We start from the raw sequence: 10,733 nt of genomic DNA, 5'->3' as shown, positions 1-10,733 counted from the left end.
ACACGTCACAAGTCTCGCGAGATTATGCGGCCCGTATCACGTATATAAGCGCAGTGACGCTGCCCTGGGGTACGTCAGTGGCAGAAGAGAAGGAGGGTTCCGAGGCGCATAGTAGGCTGCGCTTGGCGCAACAAGCTGGCTGCGTCCTCTCACGATTTTTGATTACCTGCTTGCAGCTCTTTTGTTTTTGGTCAGCCAAATCTTCTGCCACCATAGCCGCAATTCGCAATAGCTGATACAAGACTTGACTTGAACTCATACTGTTGCCAGGAAACAAAAAAAACATTTCACTGAACTGTGGCAGTACTGTATGCAAACAAGGAGCACAGTTTTCCAACAGTTTTGGAGACGAAAAGGTACTTAGGGGACTGCAAGAGTTTTAAGGGCAAGGGCACATGGCGTGTATATTCATTTCTCTAAGCCCTAAGGTTTTTATTCAGGCTGAGAGAAGTGGATCCACTTGCCTACACTGCACTATGTGCCTGCATTAAACACTAAGGGGCACATTTACTAATCCACGAACGTCCGAAAAGCGCCCAAATGCGTTTTTTTCGTATTTTGCGTTTTTTCCGTAAATTGTCGCGACTTTTCCGTAGCCGTTACGAATTTTTACTATATTATTGCGACTTTTTCGTAGCGTTACGACTTAAGCGAATTGTCGCAACTTTTTCGTAGCCGTCGCGCCGAGTGCGAAAGTTTCGGATTCATTCAAGCTTCAGTATTGCGACTTTTCTTGGGCCAGGTTGGAGCTGCAGAGTGCCATTGAGCCCTATGGGAGACTTTCCTTGGGCCGGGTTGGAGCTGCAGAGTGCCATTGAGCCCTATGGGAGACTTTCCTTGGGCCAGGTTGGAGCTGCAGAGTGCCATTGAACCCTATGGGAGACTTTTCTTGGGCCGGGTTGGAGCAGCAGAGTGCCATTGAGTCCTATGGGAGGCTTTCCTTGGGCCGGGTTGGAGCTGCAGAGTGCCATTGAGTTCTATGGGAGACTTTCCTTGGGCCGGGTTGGAGCTGCAGAGTGCCATTGAGCCCTATGGGAGACTTTCCTTGGGCCAGGTTGGAGCTGCAGAGTGCCATTGAGCCCTATGGGAGACTTTCCTTGGGCCAGGTTGGAGCTGCAGAGTGCCATTGAGCCCTATGGGAGACTTTCCTTGGGCCAGGTTGGAGCTGCAGAGTGCCTTTGAGCCCTATGGGAGACTTTCCTTGGGCCAGGTTGGAGCTGCAGAGTGCCATTGAGCCCTATGGGAGACTTTCCTTGGGCCAGGTTGGAGCTGCAGAGTGCCATTGAGCCCTATGGGAGACTTTCCTTGGGCCAGGTTGGAGCTGCAGAGTGCCATTGAACCCTATGGGAGACTTTTCTTGGGCCAGGTTGGAGTAGCAGAGTGCCATTGAGTCCTATGGGAGGCTTCCAAAATCATGCAAAGTCTGAAAGTTTTGCCCGCCGGTTACGAGTGCTCAATACGAAAAAGTCGCGACAATGTACGAGCAAATCGTAACGGCTACGAAAAAGTCGTGACTTTTCGCGCAAGTCGCAACAGCTACGAAAAAGTCATGACAATTTATGATAATGTAACAGCGATGAAAAAATCGCAAAAATACGAAAAAGTCGCAAAATGTTCGTTTCCAATCCGAATTTTTCCCATTTTGATTCGAATTCGTGGATTAGTAAATCAGCCCCTAAGGGTATGGTCAGACGAAGCATGTATCTGCTTCTCTCAGCCCTGCTCTTTTCTGCCTGGCAAGTCTGCTTCGATACGCCGCTCTGTGTGCATGCACTAGAAGCAATGGCAACAGCCCAAGTGTGCACGCACAGAACGGATCGGAGGTTGGCCTGGAAAACGTAAAAGCAAATGTTTTCCAGGCCGATCCGCACCACTCTGTGTGTGCACACAGGCAGAAAAGCACAGGGCTGAGAGAATTGGGTCTTCTTCGATAAGGCGCTCTGTGTGCATGCACTAGAAGCAATGGCAACATCCCGAGTGTGCACGCACAGAACGGATCGGAGGTTGGCCTGGAAAACGTGAAAGCAAATGTTTTCCAGGCCGATCCGCACCTGTGTGCGTGCACAGGCAGAAAAGCGCAGTGCTGGGAGAAGCAGATATAGGCTTTATCTGACCATGCCCCAAAGTGATTGTCTGAGTGTGGGTATACAGAGTGGATTGGAGGTTGGCCTGAAATACACGAAAGCAGACGTATTTCAGATTGACCTCTGATCCTTTCTGCTCTGTACCTGTACGTCTATTACTGTAGTTTTAAGTGCAGGCACATGGTCCGGGTCAAAACTACCTGCCCAGTTTTCCCAATTTGGAACACTGTGCAGGATTCTCTTAAAACTGATGCAGCGATTGGGGGATTGCTGCGTCATAGCCTCGCCCCCGACGTGACACCCTGCCTCCCTGTCCGTAGTTAATGGCCAGTAGGGGTGGCAACCCTAGGTGAAGTGTAGTCAAGCGGATTTGCCTCTCTCAGCCTGACTGAAAAACGCAGGGCTGAGAGAAGCAGATATACGCACCGTGTGCTCCTGCCGTAAGGCTATATTTTTCTAGCAGTGTCATGAAAAGGTCCGAGTGCTTTGTGTAAAAACTGCTTGATTGTTCACAATTTTGCCACAAAAAGGGCTAATTTAGAGATAATAGGCAAAACTGACCTTTAATCTTGAGTATTTAAGGTTTATTTTATTTTGGTGTCAGAGGGTTTAAGAGTTTTACGTAAAAACTAGGACCAGGTTTTTCACATTTAGGGACAAAAAGGGCTGATTAAGGAGAATATAATTGGTGAAATATATAGTTTATGGGGTCATTATAGTGTTCCATTTTTTTGTGCAAGTAAGGGCCAGATTTTACGCATTTCGGGAGCAGAACAAGAGCTAATTTAGAAGAAGACTGATTGAAATTGATTTAATCTGGTTTTAACTCTGAAGTGTGCAGGGGATTCCCCTGTTTCATTGAGGAGTTAGATCACACCTGCTGGTGCGCACAGTTGTCCATAAACATATAATTACAGTTATTTTGAGTTCTGGTCCAGTGTTTTATTTGACAACTAGGACACTATTTTTTACAATTCAGAGATAAAACATTGGCTAATTTACGAGAAGAAAGTTGAATATATTGACCAACAGCGATCATGACTTCTGCAGCAGAAAGTTCAGAGGCTGCAAAAGAGCATCAGTGAAGACTGGTGCTGCCAGGGGTTTCCCCTATTTTTACAGATGTTGTCCACTGATACTGATAAGATCACATTTGAGCTCCAGTCCAGTGTTTTTATGTGAAGACTATGGTCATATATTTCACAATTTAGGGACAAATTTCAGGCTATTGACCAAAACTAATCATTCATTTTTAAGCTTTTTCCTATGGCATTAGAGGGTCACAGTGTTTTTTGTGCAAAAAATACATGGCTTCTCTTCAAGATCTCCAGGATGTCTAATGTGAGTACACTGACACCCTTATTTATACCTATAGTTTTCCACCTTGCCACTGTCACTGGAGTTTTCTTAATCTGCAAATGTATTATCTTACATAGCCTGTCATCTGAAATCTCTACCATTGTCCTAAACAAGACCTACAGTACAAAGTAACCACATCTCTGTGTGTAGTCTTAACTGTCTCATGCCTGGAATAGCCGAAGGACTTTCCCCTTGTTTCATTATTATTTTGTTAATTGCTCTTTGCTTGTTAGCTCCACACCAGGTATGCCTATAAATGACCGGAGCAAAGTGCTTTGGCATGTGGCCACTTATCAACTTTGCACCTATCCTCTGATATTGAATATAAAATACAAAGCTTTTGTGTAAGCCTTGTCAATCCTACCTGCATGGATCACCAAAATGTTTGTATGTATGTATGTATGTATAACTTTATTTATAAAGCGCCACAAGGGTACGCAGCGCTGTACAGTCTTACAGAATACAAAATTACACACAGGGAGGACAAGTGATATAATAAATAAATACAATAAATACATATATGTATATATATATATATATGTGCCATGTGGTATGAGACACAGTAGGAAGGAGGTCCCTGCCCCATAGAGCTTACAGTCTGAGTGTTTGGGGCCCAAATAATCACACACAATCACCACCACCTTGGTCCAGATTTTATACACATCCTTAAATATATACAACTGACTGATAACACAAAGACAATAATAAAATCATGTGTATATGCTTAGCTAACTATGCTGTTTGTTTGCCTAGTGAATTTTAAGGCAATGGTGAGGGGACTACCATAAGGCAAACCCCACTTTTAAGCTTTTCTACATGGTAGTTACGCTACTGCACAAAGGGCAATGGTTTTATGAACAGATGAGTCAATTTGTAATACAGGTATCGGAACCCTTATCCAGAAACCCATTATCCCAAAAGTTCCGAATTATGGAAAGGCCATCTCCCATAGACTCCATTGTAATCACATTTTAAAAAATGGTTTCCCTTTTCTCTGTAATAATAAAACAGTACCTGTACTTGATCCCAACTAAGATATAATTACCCCTTATTGGGGGCAGAACAGCCCTATTGGGTTTATTTCATGGTTAAATGATTCCCTTTTCTCTGTAATAATAAAACAGTACCTGTAATTGATCCCAACTAAGAAATAATTACCCCTTATTGGGGCAGAACAGCCCTATTGGGTTTATTTCATGGTTAAATGATTCCCTTTTCTCTGTAATAATAAAACAGTACCTGTAATTGATCCCAACTAAGGTATAATTACCCCTTATTGGGGGCAGAACAGCCCTATTGGGTTTATTTCATGGTTAAATGATTCCAGTTTTCTCTGTAATAATAAAACAGTACCTGTACTTGATCCCAACTAAGATATAATTACCCATTATTGGGGGCAGAACAGCCCTATTGGGTTTATTTCATGGTTAAATGATTCCAGTTTTCTCTGTAATAATAAAATAGTACCTGTATTTTATACTGGGTTTTTTTTGTGGTTAGGATGGTTTTGAGAGAGGGCCATTTGTATAACTCAGCCTGCAGCCTTGTGCTTTATATGGGCACAAAACCCCTCAGTGACTTCTAAAATCCTTATCATTTACAGTAGGGGGTACATTATCCCTTATCATACATGAGTGATACTCAGAGTTCCTGTATAACTCTGCCTGCAGCCTTGTGCCTTTATATGGTCACAGAGCCCCTCAGTGACTGCTAATATCCTTATCATTTACAGTAGGGGGGTACATTATCCCTTATAATATACGAGGCCTGCAGCTTTGTACCTTTATCACAGAATGCCTCCAATATCCCTTTTAATACATAAGAGATTATTACAGCCATGTTTTTCATTTATAGTTATTAAGGTTAAGGCCACAGGCAGTGACAGCAGCTTTGGACAAGTATAAATGATAAATAAAGCAGACATTATCAATAGTTAAGAAATATATCTTTCCACAACTTGGGACAACCTATCTGTACTGAACCCAGTGAGTTTCTTACGCCCTGTAGGCAACACTGACACCCAACACTGCACCACACCATACCTCCCAACATTTAAAAATTAAAAAGAGGGACAAAAGTATATGCCGCGCTAAGTGATGAGATATTTTTTGACCACGCCCCTCTGACCACACCCACATTACAAAACACCCCTATTTTCCATGGTTGGAATGGCAGCATCAGACACACCAAGTGCACTAGTGTTTTAACTCTTTTACTGCCAACGACGTATGGCATACGTCGTGGCAGTTAAAGGGCTTAAATGCCAACGACGTGTCCCATACGTCGTTGGCATTTAAGCGCAGCTCTCTGCAGCGGCGGCATGTGCCGCCGCTGCAGAGAGCTTCTATCCATGACAGCCCCCCTGGGCAACGTGCCAGGAGGGCTGTCATGAGGGTCCTGCAAGACGTTCGCTCGCTTCGCGTCTGCTGCTTCCTGCTTCCTCCTTCCCCCCTGCCGGCTGGCCCACTGAAGAGGAGGCGATCGGGTCTTTAGGACAGGTAAGAACTTTTTTTTTTTTTTTCATTTACACACTTACACACACACTTACATACATTTATACACACTTACATACATTTACACACACTTACAGCACACATTTTGGCAGTTTTTTTTTTTTTCATTTTTCACACTTTTATACACTTATTTACACTCATATACACACTTACACACTATAACAAAACTTTTACACATGTACACACATGTATACACAAACACTTTGGTTTTTGTTTTGTTTTTTTTTTCATTTTGCCACTTTGTTTTTAGTTTCTTTTACCCAAAAACTGTTTATTTTGACAGCGTGACTATTGGATCAGATATTCTGACCACTAATTACACTGTCATGTGACTTATTTTGTTGTTTCACTGATTTGCACAATTTTTGTGGTTTTATCGCATTTTATCCCTGTATAAGTGTTCCTAATCTGTTTTTAGCGTAGCTTTGCCAGGTGTAACTTTGGTGTACAAAAATAACTTTGCCTATTTTGAATTCATCAGAATGTGTACTTTCCAAAAATATATGGTTTCCTGGGGCTCTTTGTATAGTTAGGGGGGGGGGTTACTGCACAGGGGGCTCTGTGTGCAAAAGCTGAGTTTGCAGGCGAGAAATCCTTATGCGCTATTTTCATTTTGGGGTCAGTACACACCGCAGACTTTGGTATATCTATGCATATTGGGCATCAAACTGTTGATTAGGCCTCTGGTGTTCCTATTTGGGGTGATTTGCCTTTATCTGATCTTTATCAAGAAATTGTGAGAGATAAATGCGGCAAATTGCAACATTTTTATGCGATTTTCTAAATGTCATATAAATCTGCAAACTTAGGAAAGCTTTACAGCTTGGTACTTTGGAGCAAAAAGAAATGTTTACCCATTATAGATTCGGGGGGATGTGTACTTTCCAAAAATATATGGCTTTCTGGGGTGAGCGTACTTTTTTTGTAGCATTATCCCACATAAAGTATGTTTATATTATGGAAAATTAGATTTTTTTTTGCATTTTTAGACATTTAGAAGCCTATATCTTGTTACAGAATTGGAATTACACAAAAATTCTACCATATTTTGAAAGCTTAGGTTGTTCTGAAAAAAACGATATATTGTTTTCCTGGGTAAACTAAAAGTCCCCCCGAGGAAAGGCCCCTAAAGTGAACAGTGCAAAATGTTCAAAAACTGTCTGGCAATACAAGTTCCGCTTTGACCAAAACAGCTGGCAGTAAAAGGGTTAATAGCTGGCATCATAAATCATGTGCTGCCCTTGAAAATACAAAAAGGAGGAGGCCAGGACGCGCCTGTGGCCATCAATGGTCCTTCATAGTTCAATTCCCTTGGTGCGTCTGCCTCTATCAATGGGGCTCAATGCTGATACCATTTCTGATACATGCCCTACCTAAGGCATCAGCTTTGAGACCCAAGGAAGCTCAGCTGCCAGGGCGGGACTCGAACTCCAAACCTTACGGGGTAGGAATCGAACTCCACACCCGGCGATGTAAGGGCGTGCGCTCTACCACTTCGCTATCCTTCCTCCTCCCACTTGTAACATGTTTTTTGGTAATCTTGTCTTCTGCATATTGGCGGTTGGTGTATCCTAACCGACTGACTGAAACACTCAGGGTTAGAGCCTGCTGCTTGCCCCAAGCCCTATATAACTAGGGGGGCTGTTATAGTAGGGGGGAATGAATCTTCCATTTATCAACATTCTCTGGGGGGAATGAATACAAGGGTATAAGTTTTACCCCCGGGGCAAGAGAGGTCCCCAAATTTGCCCCACTGACTTATGATGGGGATTTTGGCAAATAACTAGTTTGTCGTAGACCCATGAATGAGGTGTTAAACTGTGCGGCTAATTCGAGAATGGGGTGCAATGACTTTTCTGAGGGGTGGGCAGTTAATTGCCCCAGCAGGGGGCAATTATCCGCCCATAGACTTAACATTGAGACCAACCTTGACTGAGTCCCGCACCATTTCTGGTAGAACCATGAATGAGGTGTCAAACCGTGCGGCTTATTCGGGAATGGGGTGCTATGACTTTTCTGAGGGGTGGGCGGTTAATTGCCCCAGCAGGGGGCAATTATCCGCCCATAGACTTAACATTGAGACCAACTTTGACTGAGTCCCGCACCGTTTCTCGTAGACCCATGAATGAGGTGTCAAACCGTGCAGCTTATTCGGGAATGGGGTGCTATGACTTTTCTGAGGGGTGGGCGGTTAATTGCCACAGCAGGGGGCAATTAAGCACCGTTTGTCGTAGACCCATGAATGAGGTGTCAAACTGTGCGGCTTATTCGGGAATAGGGTGCTATGACTTTTCTGAGGGGTGGGAGGTTAATTGCCCCAGCAGGGGGCAATTAACCACCGTTTGTCATATACCCATGAATGAGGTGTCAAACTGTGCGGCTTATTCGGGAATGGGGTGCTATGCCTCTTTTGAGGGGTGGGAGGTTAATTGCCCCAGCAGGGGGCAATTAACCACCGTTTGTCGTAGACCCATGAATGAGGTGTCAAACTGTGCGGTTTATTCGGGAATAGGGTGCTATGACTTTTCTGAGGGGTGGGCAGTTAATTGCCCCTGCAGGGGGCAATTATCCACCCATAGACTTAACATTGAAACCAACTTTGACTGGGTCCCGCACCGTTTCTCGTAGACCCATGAATGAGGTGTCAAACCGTGCGGCTGCTTCGGGAATGGGGTGCTATGACTTTTCTGAGGGGTGGGCAGTTAATTGCCCCAGCAGGGGGCAGCAATTAACTTTGACTGAGTCCCGCACCATTTTTCGTAGACCCATGAATGAGGTGTCAAACTGTGCGGCTTATTCGGGAATGGGGTGCTATGACTTTTCTAGGGGGTGGGCGGTTAATTGCCCCAGCAGGGGGCAATTATCCGCCCATAGACTTAACATTGAGACCAACTTTGACTGAGTCCCGCACCGTTTTTCGTAGACCCATGAATGAGGTGTCAAACCGTGCAGCTTATTCGGGAATGGGGTGCTATGCCTTTTCTGAGGGGTGGGCGGTTAATTGCCCCAGCAGGGGGCAATTAACCACTGTTTGTCGTAGACCCATGAATGAGGTGTCAAACTGTGCGGCTTATTCGGTAATGGGGTGCTATGACTTTTCTGAGGGGTGGGTGGTTAATTGCCCCAGATGGGGGCAATTATCCGCCCATAGACTTAACATTGAGACCAACTTTGACTTTGAGACCAACTTTGAGTCCCACACTGTTTGTCATAGACCCATGAATGAGGTGTCAAACTGTGCGGCTTATTCAGGAATGGGGTGCTATAGTGCTGGGCGGTATGACCAAAAATTTATATCACGGTATTTTTTTTATTATATCGGTATCACGGTATTTGACGGTATTTTTTTTTCCCCATGCATGATTAGGTGACCACCCCAAACACCCCCCCCCAACCCCAAACACCCCCCCATCCAACCCCCCATCCAACCCCAAACACCCCCCCATCCCCTTCACATAAATAAACCTTACGGGCCAGGCAGCCGCAGGCACCCCCGACAGCTCACAGAGCCTCCTGGCAATTTTTCTTACTATTTCCGGGTTGCGCGCGTGACGTCAGCGTGCGCGTGACGTCAGCGCGCACGTAACGTCAGCGCGCACAACCCGGAAATAGTAAGAAAAATTGCCAGGAGGCGCCCACACCGGTATGCCGGTAAGTTAAAATTTTTTATCATCTTTTTTAAAAAAACCGGTGTTCGGTATATACCGGTATACCGCCCAGCACTAGGGTGCTATGACTTTTCTGAGGGTTGGAAGGTTAATTGCCCCAGCAGGGGGCAATTAACCACCGTTTGTCATATACCCATGAATGAGGTGTCAAACTGTGCGGCTTATTCGGGAATAGGGTGCTATGACTTTTGTGAGGGGTGGCAGTTAATTGCCCCAGCAGGGGGCAATTAACCACCGTTTGTCGTAGACCCATGAATGAGGTGTCAAACCGTGCGGCTTATTCGGGAATAGGGTGCTATGACTTTTGTGAGGGGTGGCAGTTAATTGCCCCAGCAGGGGGCAATTAACCACCGTTTGTCGTAGACCCATGAATGAGGTGTCAAACCGTGCAACTTTTTCGGGAATGGGGTGCTATGACTTTTCTGAGGGGTGGGCGGTTAATTGCCCCAGCAGGGGCACGAGTTTTGCCACGGCAAGCACCACTCACATTTTCTTCAGGAAATGTACCTATCTAGTTATTATTATTGCCGTGGCAAAACTCGTGCCCCTGCTGGGGCAATTAACCGCCCACCCCTCAGAAAAGTCATAGCACCCCATTCCCGAAAAAGTCGCACGGTTTTGAAACCTCATTCATGGGTCTACGACAAATGGTGCGGGACTCAGTCAAAGTTGGTATCAATGTTAAGTCTATGGGCGGTTTGACAGTAAGTGCCCAGCTGGTATATAATACAGGAGATATCCTTTGAGCGCTGTTACCCCCTGCTGGTATATGTGCCACACCTCTCACAAATCTGGTCATGCCCATTCCCACACCTTGTGTCTCAACCCTTTCTCCTTGTAGACTGTAAGCTCTTTTGGGCAGAACCCTCTTCACCTCTTGTATCGGTTATTGATTGTTTTATTTGTTACTCTGTATGTCCAATGTATGAAACCCACTTATTGTACAGCGCTGCGGGATATGTTGGCGCTTTATAAATAAATGTTAATAATAATAATAACTAGAGAGGTACATTTCCTGAAGAAAATGTGAGTGGTGCTTGCCATGGCAAAACTCGTGCCCCTGCTGGGGCTATTAACCGCCCACCCCTCAGAAAAGTCATAGCACCCCA

The 10,733-nt window shown here is 44.9% G+C and overlaps 1 protein-coding gene across 1 annotated transcript in view; it reads left to right on the top strand.

Moving 5' to 3' along the window:
• Positions 1 to 128: 128 nt before the first annotated feature.
• Positions 129 to 10,733, top strand: part of snx25 (sorting nexin 25) — a 94,799-nt gene continuing 84,194 nt past the window's right edge. Inside the window, exon 1 of the mRNA XM_031895428.1 lies at positions 129 to 356. The gene's annotated coding sequence lies outside the window, so the exon portion shown is untranslated. The remainder of the gene's footprint in view (positions 357 to 10,733) is intronic.

Source organism: Xenopus tropicalis, chromosome 1 (assembly GCF_000004195.4).
Source record: "Xenopus tropicalis strain Nigerian chromosome 1, UCB_Xtro_10.0, whole genome shotgun sequence".
NCBI lineage: Eukaryota > Metazoa > Chordata > Amphibia > Anura > Pipidae > Xenopus > Xenopus tropicalis.
Note: the sequence above shows the minus strand (reverse complement) of the source record. Positions and strands in the feature narration are given on the sequence as shown.